Below are 12594 nucleotides of genomic sequence, written 5' to 3'. Positions count from 1 at the left end.
TTTGCTTGAGATTCAGTTCTTTCTACGTGAAAATATACTGCAAACTTTTATGATCAGTGAATGTATCTACATGCACCCCATAAAGATAATACCACCAGATCTTAAGTGTAAACACCACAGTCACTAACTCTAAGTCATGGATGGGATAATTCTTTTCATACACTTTTAACTGCCTAGATGCATAAGCCACTACTTTACCATGTTGCATAATCACATACTCAAGTACCACCCAGGATGCATCATAATACACAACAAAACCCTCGATACCCTCGAGAAGGGTCAAAACTAGTGTAGTAGTAAACTTATCTTTCAGTTTCTCAAAACTATTCTCACAAGAGTCAGACCACAAGAATTTCACCTTTTTCTAAAGTCAATTTAGTAAGCAGAGTAGCTATGGAGGAAAAAATCTCTACAAACCTTCTGTAGTACCTTGCCAAACCCAAAAAGCTTTGGATATCGATTGGAGTCATAGGTCTGGACCATTTTCTCACTGCCTCAATCATTTGGGGGTCAACCTTAATTCCCTCACTAGAAATAATATGCCCCAAGAAAGAAATCACACCAAGCTAGAATTTGCAATTAGAAAACTTGTAGCATACAACTTATGATCTTTAAGGGTCTGAACAATGATTTGGAGGTGATTTGCATGATCCTCCTCATTCTTAGAATAAACCAATATGTCGACAATGAAGACTCTAATGAACAGATCTAAAAACTCACGAAATAACCTATTTATTAGGTCCATAAAAGTCGCGGTGCATTAGTTAACCCAAAGGACATATCCAGGAATTCATAGTGGCCATATCGGGTTTGGAAAGCTATTTTGGGAATATTAGCCTCCCTAACCTTCAGCTGATGGTACCCTGAATAGAGGTCTATTTTAGAGAAATATTTGACACCCAAAAGTTGATCAAAAAAATCATCGATTCTGGAAAGAGGGTATTTATTCTTGACTGAAACTTTGTTCAACTGATGATATTCTATACACATACGAAGGGAGTCATCTTTCTTATGCAAAAAAAGTACAGGAGCACCCTAGGGAGAGACATTAGGACAAATAAAGCCTTTGTCAAGAAGGTCTCTTAACTATTTTTTCAATTCTTTCAATTCAACGGGAGCCATTTTGTATGGAGGAATAAAAATAGGTCGGGTGTCCGCCAACAGGTCAATGCCAAAATCTATCTCCCTATCAGGTGGTATCCCAGGGAGGTCATCAGGAAAGACTTTTAGAAATTCATTAACTACAGGAACAGACTGGAGAAAAGGACTTTTAGTATTGGATTCTTTGACTCGGACAAAATGGTACTGACAACCCTTCGATATAAGCTTATGGGCTCTAAGATAAGATATGAATTTCCCTTTAAGCGCAAGAGAATATCCCTCCCACTCTATCACTGACTCATTTAAAAAAGAGAAGGTATCCTTTCTAGTTCTATAGTCTAACATAACATAACATGAATGAAGCCATTCCATTCTCAGTATAGCATCAAAATCAATTATATACAGTTCTACAAGATCAAGCACAGTATCACAATGAAAAATAGCTACCACACAATTTCTATAAACTTTTCTAGCCACAATATAATGACCAACAGGAATGGAAATAGAAAAGGGTTTCAAAATATTTTTTGGGTTCAAACCCAAACTAACTGCCATGTAAGGGGTCATATAAGACAAGGTGGACCCTAGATCAAGCAACACATATACATCATGGGAGAAAATTTGTAACATATCCGTGATAACATCTGGTAAAGTTTCTGCATCCTGGCAGTTTGATAAGGCATACAACCTATTGCGAACACTTCCAGTAGTTGAAGTAGTACCTTTAGGTGGTGGTGGAGCTATGGAATTCGTATGAGAGCTAGCACCACTGGGGTTTTCTCTTGCGAAAGAATAGTTTCTCTGAAAATGGCCTGACTAACCACAAGTATAACACACCAGCCTACCAAACTGACACTTCCATGGGTGATGTTTACCGCAAGTCCCACATCGTGTAAATGACCGATACGGTTGAGCTACACTACCTTGGGACTGAGAACCCTACACACTCGGTCCATGTCTAGATTGAGAATTCTAAAATCGTCGATTAACTAGAGGTCGTCTGGGTGTTGGGGCACTAGCTGATGGTTGAGTATTGCTTCAAGATTTCTTCTTCGACCATTGGTTACCCCAATTTATACCTTAATGCTGGTTGGTATTCTGATCTATAGACCTAATACTTTTTGCCTACCTTTCTCTTTTTCTTACCCCAGCCAGCCTCTTCTTCTCCTCTTCTACCTACTGAATATGCACCGATAATCTAGAAAAATCCATGTCCCTATTTAGCATAGCCCCTTTGTATTCTAACACCAAATCATCTGAGAGACCAGATAAAAACTTCCTCATGCGAACCCTCATGTTGCCCACTAACTCAGGAGTATAACGAGATAGTTGAGTGAACTTCAATGAATACTCCTTAATACTCATCTTGCCTTGTTTCAGATTCACAAATTCTTTAGCCTTTGCCTATCTCAGCTCCTGAGGAAAGAAATGGTCCAGTAAAGCTTCTACAAACTCACCCCAGACAAAGGGTTCAGGATCACCACCCTTCAAATCCGCCCACTTATTGTACCACTGGTTAATTATGTCCTTCAACTGGTAGGCTACCAACTCAACCCTTTCAACTTCATTAGATAGATAGTTGCTTTGTAATTTTAGTGATAAAGTCTGATTTCCCTTAACCTTCTTATAAAAACATTGTCACCAGGTATGTATGTATGTATCCTACAAATATTATTTTGATTCTGTTTACTCTTTATCATGCTATTATTATTAAAACGTTGTTACTGTCATACCCTATTTTTACTTGAGGTTAAAACGAGCACGACATTATGGACTCTAAAAGAATGAAAATTTACACAGAGTCGCCACCTAATTTTTAAGAAAAATAAGGAAACCTGTTGAAGTATTAACATGTGCTTAATGTTTTAGTCTGCGAAGAACCAATTGAGATTCTAGGTAAGGGTTCAAGTTATTTCGAAGGGAAGGGGTTAGGCATCCTTCAGAATCCACAAGTGTGGTACCCGGCTAGACTAAATTTTTCAAAGAGGGAGGAGGTATAAAAAATAATGTAGAAGTGTATGTATTAAATATAAAATAATATAAATGTTTAAAATTATGTAAAGATGTATGTATATTAAATATATAAATAAAACATGTTATTATAAAAAATGTCAAAGATATATATAAAAATACATGAGAAAAGAAAAGTATTTTATCTTGTGTGAAAGAAAGTATATCTTGATATGTCATGAAGAGAAAGAGAAAAATAATGTTCTTTGTTTGATTAAAGTTTATGAAAAAGGAAAGATTTACTTTAACAAAAAGATCACAATGTTTATGATGTCAAAGTATGTAAAATAATTTGATTAATTTAATTTAATAGTGTAAACAATAACGACCTAAGTTTGCATAAACGCGAGGTGAAGTTGTATAAAGAAAATTCTGCCCAACACCCCAAAAAATAAAGTTTTCACTATAATAACATTTGTACAAATATAAAAATACAATACAAAATTAAAAGGGCCTCTTTGAATGCAACTCTCGACGAGTAATCCAAATAACCTGTATAAACACTTGTGAAAATGTTAGTAACGAATAAATAATAAGCAAAATAAATTGAACAAGTATGTGTGTATATAAATATTTAAAAAGATATTTTTTGTTAAAAAATGGGCTCAGATAAAGTCATGACTGCGAAATGGTTGCTCAATTAATTAGCCATCCTAAATCATTTTACTACGAAGTGGTTGCTCAATTAATTAACCGTCCTACATCATCTTGTCAAAAGCTGAATTGTAAAATCTTGTGTCGTTATAAAGTTTCATCATTGCCCAAAAAATATATTTATTACGTATGTATACATAAAAAGTCCATCTTTTATTTACAGAGGCCTCAAATTAATAATAATTTTTCATCGGTAAAATGTGTAGTATCATAATCTTTATCAATTTAAACTGATAAAGCAATAAAAAGAGTAAAATTAGTCCAAAAATGGCTCAAACCCATAAAGTTATAAGCAACAAATAATCAACAAACCAAAAGTAAAGGCAATATTCAACAAATAAAAAGTAAAGTAAGAACCACTATTAACAAAAAGTAAAGGCGTTACACGTGGGTTACTAAAAATGTCCAAATAATGACTCATTGATAATCAAAACAACACCGCCAAGATAGAAGCATATAGATACAATATATGTTCCTTATCAGTGTAGCGCATCACAAATCAATAAAAACAGTCCCCAAAATACATGACTATTATCAAATCAACTGAAATTAATAAAATAATGTAAGACAGCAGTCCAGTTAGGTAGCAACAGACAGTCAACAAAATTAAACAAAATTTAATCAAGATAAAATCTCGTTGCAAAATTCAAACCCCATCAAAAAATATCAAATAATTGTAAAGATGATTGGAAAGGTTACTTTCACGATGACTATCGCTGGAGCAACACGTTAATAGTAACGCCAAATCTGGTCAGATTTGATGATAACAATGGAGAAAAAGGCAGTGCAATTTTATTTCAACTAAAGGCTCACCCGTCGGCGACCAATTCCGACGAGACGCGGGGAAAAGGGGAAGGGGTGGTATGGCTGGAGGTTTGAACCTCGCCGTTCACCACCTCCAGTAAGGAAGTGGCGAGAGACGGTAGAATAAGAGAGGGGCAGGGCTGGTCTCAAATCGGAGGCCAAAACTCCAATGATTGTTTGGTTGAAGACGCAGTAGCGATGGTAAATCCACCGGCTGCTGCTGTCGTTAGTTGCTGCTATTATTCCGGTGGTGAGGGGTTTGCTGATTTGATGGTGGTGCAGCGGGGAAGAGATAAAAAAGGGCGTGAAGGTGGCCGGAGATGTTATGGTGGTTGTTGCTTGTCATGGGAGAGATAAAGAGGAAGAGAGTAGTTTTAGATTTTTTTTTAAAATGAAATAATGAATTACTAACATTTGGATTTGTTTAGAATTCAATGCAGATGGATATTGTATATGATAACATATGGTTGAATGAGGAGGTTGCATCATAATCAAACTTTTCTTAAAGTGATGCCAATATACTAAATGTATAAGAAATTTATGTGATTTAATTTGATTTTATTTGAATTTTGATTTAATGAATGTGAATTTCAAGTAAGAGATGTGTAATAAGAATTTCAAGTAAGAGATTTGAAATAAACAGTGTATGTTTGCACTTGCAAGTTTTTATTGATAATAGTATAGTTATGATCATAAAAAAAATTGCAGTTACATAAAACAAATTTAAAATCAATTTTGTTCAATAAAAAGTAGTATAGGAAGTTTGTGTTTGTAAAGTGTGTTATATTATTGTGTAAAGGGGGTAACAATTATAACCAACTTACAAACATTCGAACTAAAAATATAAAATTGTGAAGTAACAGATAATTTGAAGTTGAAATTTTAAAAAAAAAACTATAAAATTGTAAAGTAACAGAAAGTATAAAATTGTGAAGTATCTGATAATTTGAATTTGAAATTTTTTGATTATAAAGTAGCGGAAAAGTTGCATTTGAAATTTATAAAACAACTAATGCAACAACTATTTCCTAACTAATTAACTAAAATAACATGTGTCAAAATGTAGTGTTTCCACTTGGCTAAATGGAGAGGCTTTGTCCTCTCCTTTTAATAATATATAGATTCCATCTCACTATACTAATTACAAAAATCCCTTCTAACTCATAAAAGTAGCTTATCTCCAGATACATCACAATTCACCCCTATTACTTCGCCTACTGTGTTGCAAATCTCACAAATATGGGTATATTTTGTCTATCGATTTGACTCATTTACCCTGATTTTGTGCCTAATTCGATTTTGCCTTATTTTTGAGGAACTATTTCACTAATTGATTTTCTAGTTTCTCTTTGCCCTTATTTAGTGTGACAGACATTCATTTACGTATTAATTATGATAAATTTAGATGATATTGCAATTGATTGATACTAATATCTTTTACCCCTCTTGACTTCCTTTAATAAGTAGGGAGAATTTTCTTTTCCTTATTTTGTTTATGGAAGATTTCAATATTAAGATTTAGACAGATTCTTATTTGTTTATTTGTGGAAACCATAGCATGATTGGTGGAGTTAAGTGATTTACCACATTGAATAATCTCCTTGATTGAATTATCAAAAAATTTTCTTCCTTTTATTTTTGTGATCTTTTGCTATATAAACAACTCCTCCTAAAAGAATGATGAGACAACTTAAAATTTACACACTTTGTATAATAAGCTCACATGAGTCCCTCTATTCTCAGCTAAGCTTTTATTTTTATGCAGATTTAACTTATATACGTTGACAACTTAAATTTTTTTATTTACAACAAGTGTGTTTTAATCTGTTGTAGCGGTAACCTGTAAATTCTTTATATAAGCATCTCATTTTCCATTTTCTTTCTTCCCATATTATAGTATACTATTCAACAACAACATACCCAGTGTATTCCCATATAATGGGGTCTGGGGAAAATAAAGTGTATGCGGATCATACCACTACCTCAGGTGAAGTAGAAAGGCTGTATTGTAGTATACTATTCACTATGGAAAATTCCCAACAACCTCTTGCCATAGAGAGTTTTTTATATAGCTGGATGTTGAATAGAAAACCATCCATTGATGGCCTAACAGAATCCCCTAGACCCTCTTAGAGTAGTCTTGATGATTCTGAGAAAGAGTTAAAATTTATCGCTTATTTGAAAAGATTTCTAAAAGAAGAATAAAACTTCAAATTTGATGTTCATCTTGTTTCAGAATCTGTTTGTGCTGATGAAATCTTCTCTGATGGATATATCATGCCTCGATATCTTGATTGATCAAAGATTGAATCTTTTCGCTAAGCCTTCAATAATTTCAACACAAATTCATCAGTACTCTCAACTAGTACTCCTCCCACACTAATATCTAAACTTTCAAATTCCACAACTAGTCAAGTTGATTTTCTTGAAAAATGAAGGAAGTTTTCGCACAAAATCTTGGTTAAGTGGTTTGGATTCTTTAGGCCAATCTCCAAAAGGATAGCAAGTTCAAGAAAAAGTACTGTAAAAGTTGATGACCTTCAAAGAAAAGTAAGTAAAATTCAAAGCAGCAAGAGTACTACTGATACTTCATTTCAGGGATCTCCTTGTCGAATGTTGAAATCTTATTCTGTTGTCAATTGGTGTGGAAATGATAATAACGAAAGAAGTAGTAGTAGTACTAGAAAAGTTAAGAGTTTGAGGAAGGTGAAAAACTGAAGCAATATTAACTCACCATATGAGGCTTGTTCCCTTATAAAAAGTCTATCCAGTGATCATTCTACTGATGTTTGGTGCGAGAAGACAATTTTTGATGCAATTCTGTACTGTAAGAGATCGTATGTCAACTGATCCTGATATCGATCATGGTGATCGTTTTGACCAGAAAAAGCAATTCTAGATGTTAAAATTCATCCTTAAATTCTTTTCTCAAATGTATATTTAGATTTTTAGCTCTTCATACAAATAATCTATCATGTATCACTCTAATTCAATATTTTGTACATTCTGATGAGAAAATGAAAAACATAAAATAGACAAGCACACCCATCTTACTTGTATATTTTTAGCTACTATTTGATGCTTTATTATTATTTGTTGTTTTGTTATTATCAGTTGATTCTTGTACCTTGATTATGGTATTATTTTGTTGTAGTTTTTGCTTAACTGCTATATGTTGTTTTGTTATTATCAAATGATTCTTGTACCTTGATTACGTATTGCTTTATTTAGATGCTATCTATTTTGTTATTATATATCGATTCTTGTACCTCTGTATGCTCTACCTTCGCCAAACCTCACATTGTGGGTTTGCACTTGGTATGTCCTAATTGTTGGAAAGAAACAATTTGATTTATCTATGGTTTCTTACTTAATTGTTCCTAAATGCATTATCCTCCCATAGAAAATTACTCTTTAAGGAGTTGATTCTCTTTTTAACTCATCTATTGGGAATAGAAGTAAGAGTCATAAGCATTCTGTCAACAGGTTTTAGAAGTATTATAGCCTAAATAGTATTGTCCCGTTCATCTCTTTTACGTATTATATACCTTTTGCTAAGTTAGCTACTTATGTTATCATACAATACTCTATTGGTAATGCACGAGGCTACAACAAGTATTCATTTAATAGCTTTCCTTGGTAATCATTTGATTGGATTGTCGTTAAAACTACATTCACGTTTGTAGTAAAATTTTGCAAAAGACTAAATGAGGTGTGGCTAGGAACTGAGATGACTATTTCTTTCTTGCTAATCCCTCCATTCTTGGGGAACTATGTTTTTACTTCCCTTTCTTGTATCATATTTGGTTGGATTTGTGCATTTATTATAGGTTTTGGGATTCATAAGGTTTGGACTATAGCATTTGAATAGCAGACTGATCTTTCTGTATACTAAGATAGACTACTTTTAATAATTATTTATGTTTATCGTTAGTATTAGATTTTGTATCTTCCCCTTTCATTTGCCTTTTCTCTGCTTCAATTCGATTAGAGATGCTACTTTCTGAAAACATCTGACATCTTAAAAGTATGTCCTATTGCCAACTTCACTAGATTAAAATGTTAATCAGCCCATCTCAATTTCAGAACATAGGGATTTTTAGCACTATTTACAGGTGATACTGGTGAGATTTGTGTTGAAGTGAGAAAATAAATAGATACCAAGGTTACAGAGTGGAGGGAGGAAGGAAAGGTAGAAATTATGCCTGGTGTCCTCTTCATTGACGAAGTACATATGCTTGACAATGAGTGTTTCTCTTTCCTAAATTGAGATCTGGAGAATGACATGGCACCTATATTGGTTGTTGAGACCAATAGAGGCATTACTATAATCCGGGGAACAAACTATAGATCCCCACATGGGACTCCAAATGGCTTTCTTGATCTCCTGCTCATCATCTCTACACAACCTTACAAAGAGGAAGAAATTCTCAAAATCCTGGACATCAAATGCCAAGAGGAGGATGTAGAAATATCGGAGGATGCAAGAGTTCTATTGACCAAAATCGGGGTGAATACCTCTTTGAGATACACCATCCACCTTATCACTTCTGCAGCATTGGCTTGCCAAAAATGGAAAGGTAAGATTATGGAAGTGGAAGACATTACTCGAGTCTATAATTTGTTTTATGATGTGAAGAGATCCACACAGTACTTGATGGAGTATCAAAGCCAGTACATGTTTAAAGAAATATCAGCAGGAGAGGCCGAAGAAGATGAAACTACTGCAATGGTGTCCTGAAAGCTTTTTGGCTTGGGATTTAGGAGGTTACAACTTAGCTTTGGTGAGGAATTTCGCTACCTGGTTCTTACTTGATGATTTATTCTCTTCCATTTATGTTTTCTGACTTGAACAAAATGTTAATTGATAAATGTGGATCCAATATGATTTCCTATTCCTCCATTTAATTAAGAACTATATCTGTTAGGCATTCGTATAAAAGTTTATGTGGATACATTGGGATTTAGGCTATTCGTTTAACTAATCAATTTTATAATTTATAGTAATTAAGTTGATATTTTGAGGTTATCAAGTGGTGATGATGTTTTGTGATGTAAAGGACTTCTTTAACCATTCTACATAAGCATTTTTTAGCACAGTGAATTAAGGTTCATTCTGGACCAAGTAACCCGAAACCTTCTGCAGAAGGCCCTGTAGTTCAAGCTCGGGGTATTTTCCAACGACATGATGATACTGTAGAAGATGTTCAGTTCTGCCCTTCCAGGTAGCTATCATATCTCCTCCCACATTGTATAAGATGTTGAGTTTAGTCCTCCAGTTTTTTTTATAGGAGTTGTGATACTTGATGTTGATTGGGTTAAAAAACCTTCATGTAACGTGCGCTTGACTGAAGATGAGCTAATACTCGCATGAGCTGTCATGTCACATGTCAAGCTTCTTTTTCTTCTAAATCATGTCTTGGAAATTTCAACCTTAAGCCATTCGATATGATGTCCCTTTTGTTAATATTACAGTCTCTATAGTGAATTATTCCTTTTGTTTTCTATTTTACATAATTGTCAGTTATACAACTAGAGAAATGTATGATGTTTTTGTTAACTTTATAAAGGCTGGATATGGTCTGAGTAAGAAGTCAAAGGAGAAGATTGTGGACATTGATGCTGCAGATGTGAACTATGAATTGGCAGTTTTGGAATATGTTGAAGACATTTACAACTTCTACAAACTAGCTGAGGTATTTATTGTCTTGAACTTGAGCTTTATTTTCATTTCTTATATACTAGCAATATCTATGATCAACTCGATTTTTTGTGGTTCTTTGTAGAGTGAGACAAGAGTTCATGACTAATTGTTTCATAGCCTACCACAAGTTTGAGCTTAATCCAGAAACTCTTTACCCGACAATCTACATTGTTGATCGCTACCTCGCTGTGGAGACTGCATCAAGAAGGGAACTGCAGTTGGTAGGCATTAGTGCCATGCTTATAGCCTCTAAATATGAAGAAAATTGGACTCCCAAGGTAAACTATGAAAGCCTCTTTCACCAAATAAGCTATTAATGTCTAAAGCTAACAGCTTTCTAAATGCTGTAATTTGTTTTTTCAGCTCAATGACTTTGTGTGCATCTCGGACAAAACTTACAGTCACGAGAAAGTGTTAACTATGGAGAAAAAAATTCACGAGCAACTGGAATGATATCTAATAGTTCCAACACCTTATGTGTTCCTCGTCCGTTCCATCAAATCTTCTTTACCTGATTCAGAAGTTAGTTCTTTAATTTGGGCTCCCGAGATAAAATATGAAAGCCTTTTTCACCATATGAGCTATTAATGGCTAAACCTAACAACTTTCTAAATGTAGTAATTTTTTTTAGGTCAGTGACTTCATGTGCATCTTGGACAAAACTTACGGTCACGAGAAAGTGTTAACTATGGACAAATAAATTCTCGGACAACTGGTTGTCATGGATAAAGTTGTCGTGGTTGTGTGAAGTGAAGTTAGCCATGTGGAAGCCTCATTGTTTGCCGATTAACCGACTATTGTAAGTGTTTGGTTATTGTTTTCATTACCAAAGCTCCTCGGTTACATAGTTTTTGGGTTTACATTGTATTAAACTGGTTGGAAGTCAAAGGTATGTTTGATATCCCTTTAGGGCTATAACATATCTGGTTCCGAAGAAGATCATCTATACTTACTTGGAAAGTTATTTCTCTACGAGTTCTTACGTTCTATTACTCAATGTATAAACCAGACACAAGAGGCCGATGAAACTACCATATTTAAAGACATCAAACTAAACTTTGCCTTTCAACTGTGTCGATCTTGGAATAAAGAGCTTATAAGGTTATACAATCTTTGTCCAATTCTTTTTATTGGTGTCTTTATATTCATAGAATGACCGACTTTGTTCTCGCGATTCTCATACAAATTCATATACATTTTCAGTTTTGGGAACCTGAGAATATCATGGACTCCAGTTTTGTGATTGGTCTACATATCTTGTAATGAGGGTGAATCATATTGACAAGAAGAACCATAGTCACATACATCAAAAAAAGAATTCATCATAGAAATAAAAGGGAAAATAGAAAAGGGAGATTCCAGAATGCTAAAACCTTAACTAAGAAAATAAAAGACAACATCATAATATGAGCCCTAATAGATTATATTCCTCTACTATATAGACATCTTCTCGAGGTCCCAAATTTAATTTGACATCTTTGCAAATAGGACCTCCATCTTGGTTAAATTCATAACAATTCTCCCACCCTCAACAAGAACCTTGTCCTCAAGGTTCGAGTGTAGTCATATAGAGATCATGGTGTTGTGTTGTTCCTCTTTGTCAATTTCAACAATCCAAAATAATTCCTTAAAAACTTCATTATCCAAAGCAACTTCCAACATTGATCCTTTTTTTTTCTTTTTAAACCAGAGGATGCATCTACATCTAACAAGATAATCACCAAAGAGTTCTTTGGAAAGAGAAGATGGCAGGACCAAATGGCAAACATTAAACACCTGATGGAGCTTTGAGTTACAATCACTGTTAATAGTTGGATCAGATTCCTCTAAAGCAGTTTGTATTAGTGGTATTATCACATTTAGGATCTCTGTGATCCAAGAAGCACCCTAATTGTATCAGTGTTATGTGACTGTTGTCCCTATAAGTGACAATACAAGTTCTCTAAAAGAGCTAAACCCACCATATTAGTAGGATATTTAGAGTCTCAAAAGTGTTACTTGCTACTGTGCATACACTCAAAAAGACTATTAGTGAGTAGGGAAGTTGTATTTCATGAAGATTCATTCCCCTTTGATCCATCACAAACAAAATTACAGCATCCAAATGCTTCCAAAACTGATGAAGACATTAATGACTTCCTGGTATCCACAGATAATAAAGTTGGTACTGATGTTCCTTTAGAGGATATTTACGTTGATGATGATGATTTTGCTGATGCTGCACCACCTGATGTACCTTTCTCTGGTGCAAATACTGAAGTTGATTGCCAAGCAGAGCCTTCTCTGACTTAAGCTTCTTCTGATATTGCAGTACCTGGTGC

The 12594-nt window shown here is 34.3% G+C and overlaps 1 pseudogene; it reads left to right on the top strand.

Moving 5' to 3' along the window:
- The first annotated feature begins 6526 nt into the window (after positions 1 to 6526).
- LOC124891603 lies at positions 6527 to 7419 on the top strand (annotated as a pseudogene).
- Positions 7420 to 12594: the final 5175 nt, after the last annotated feature.

Source organism: Capsicum annuum, unplaced genomic scaffold (assembly GCF_002878395.1).
Source record: "Capsicum annuum cultivar UCD-10X-F1 unplaced genomic scaffold, UCD10Xv1.1 ctg3848, whole genome shotgun sequence".
Lineage (NCBI taxonomy): Eukaryota > Viridiplantae > Streptophyta > Magnoliopsida > Solanales > Solanaceae > Capsicum > Capsicum annuum.
The sequence above is the reverse complement of the archived record's forward strand: the minus strand, read 5'-3'. Positions and strand labels throughout refer to the sequence as shown.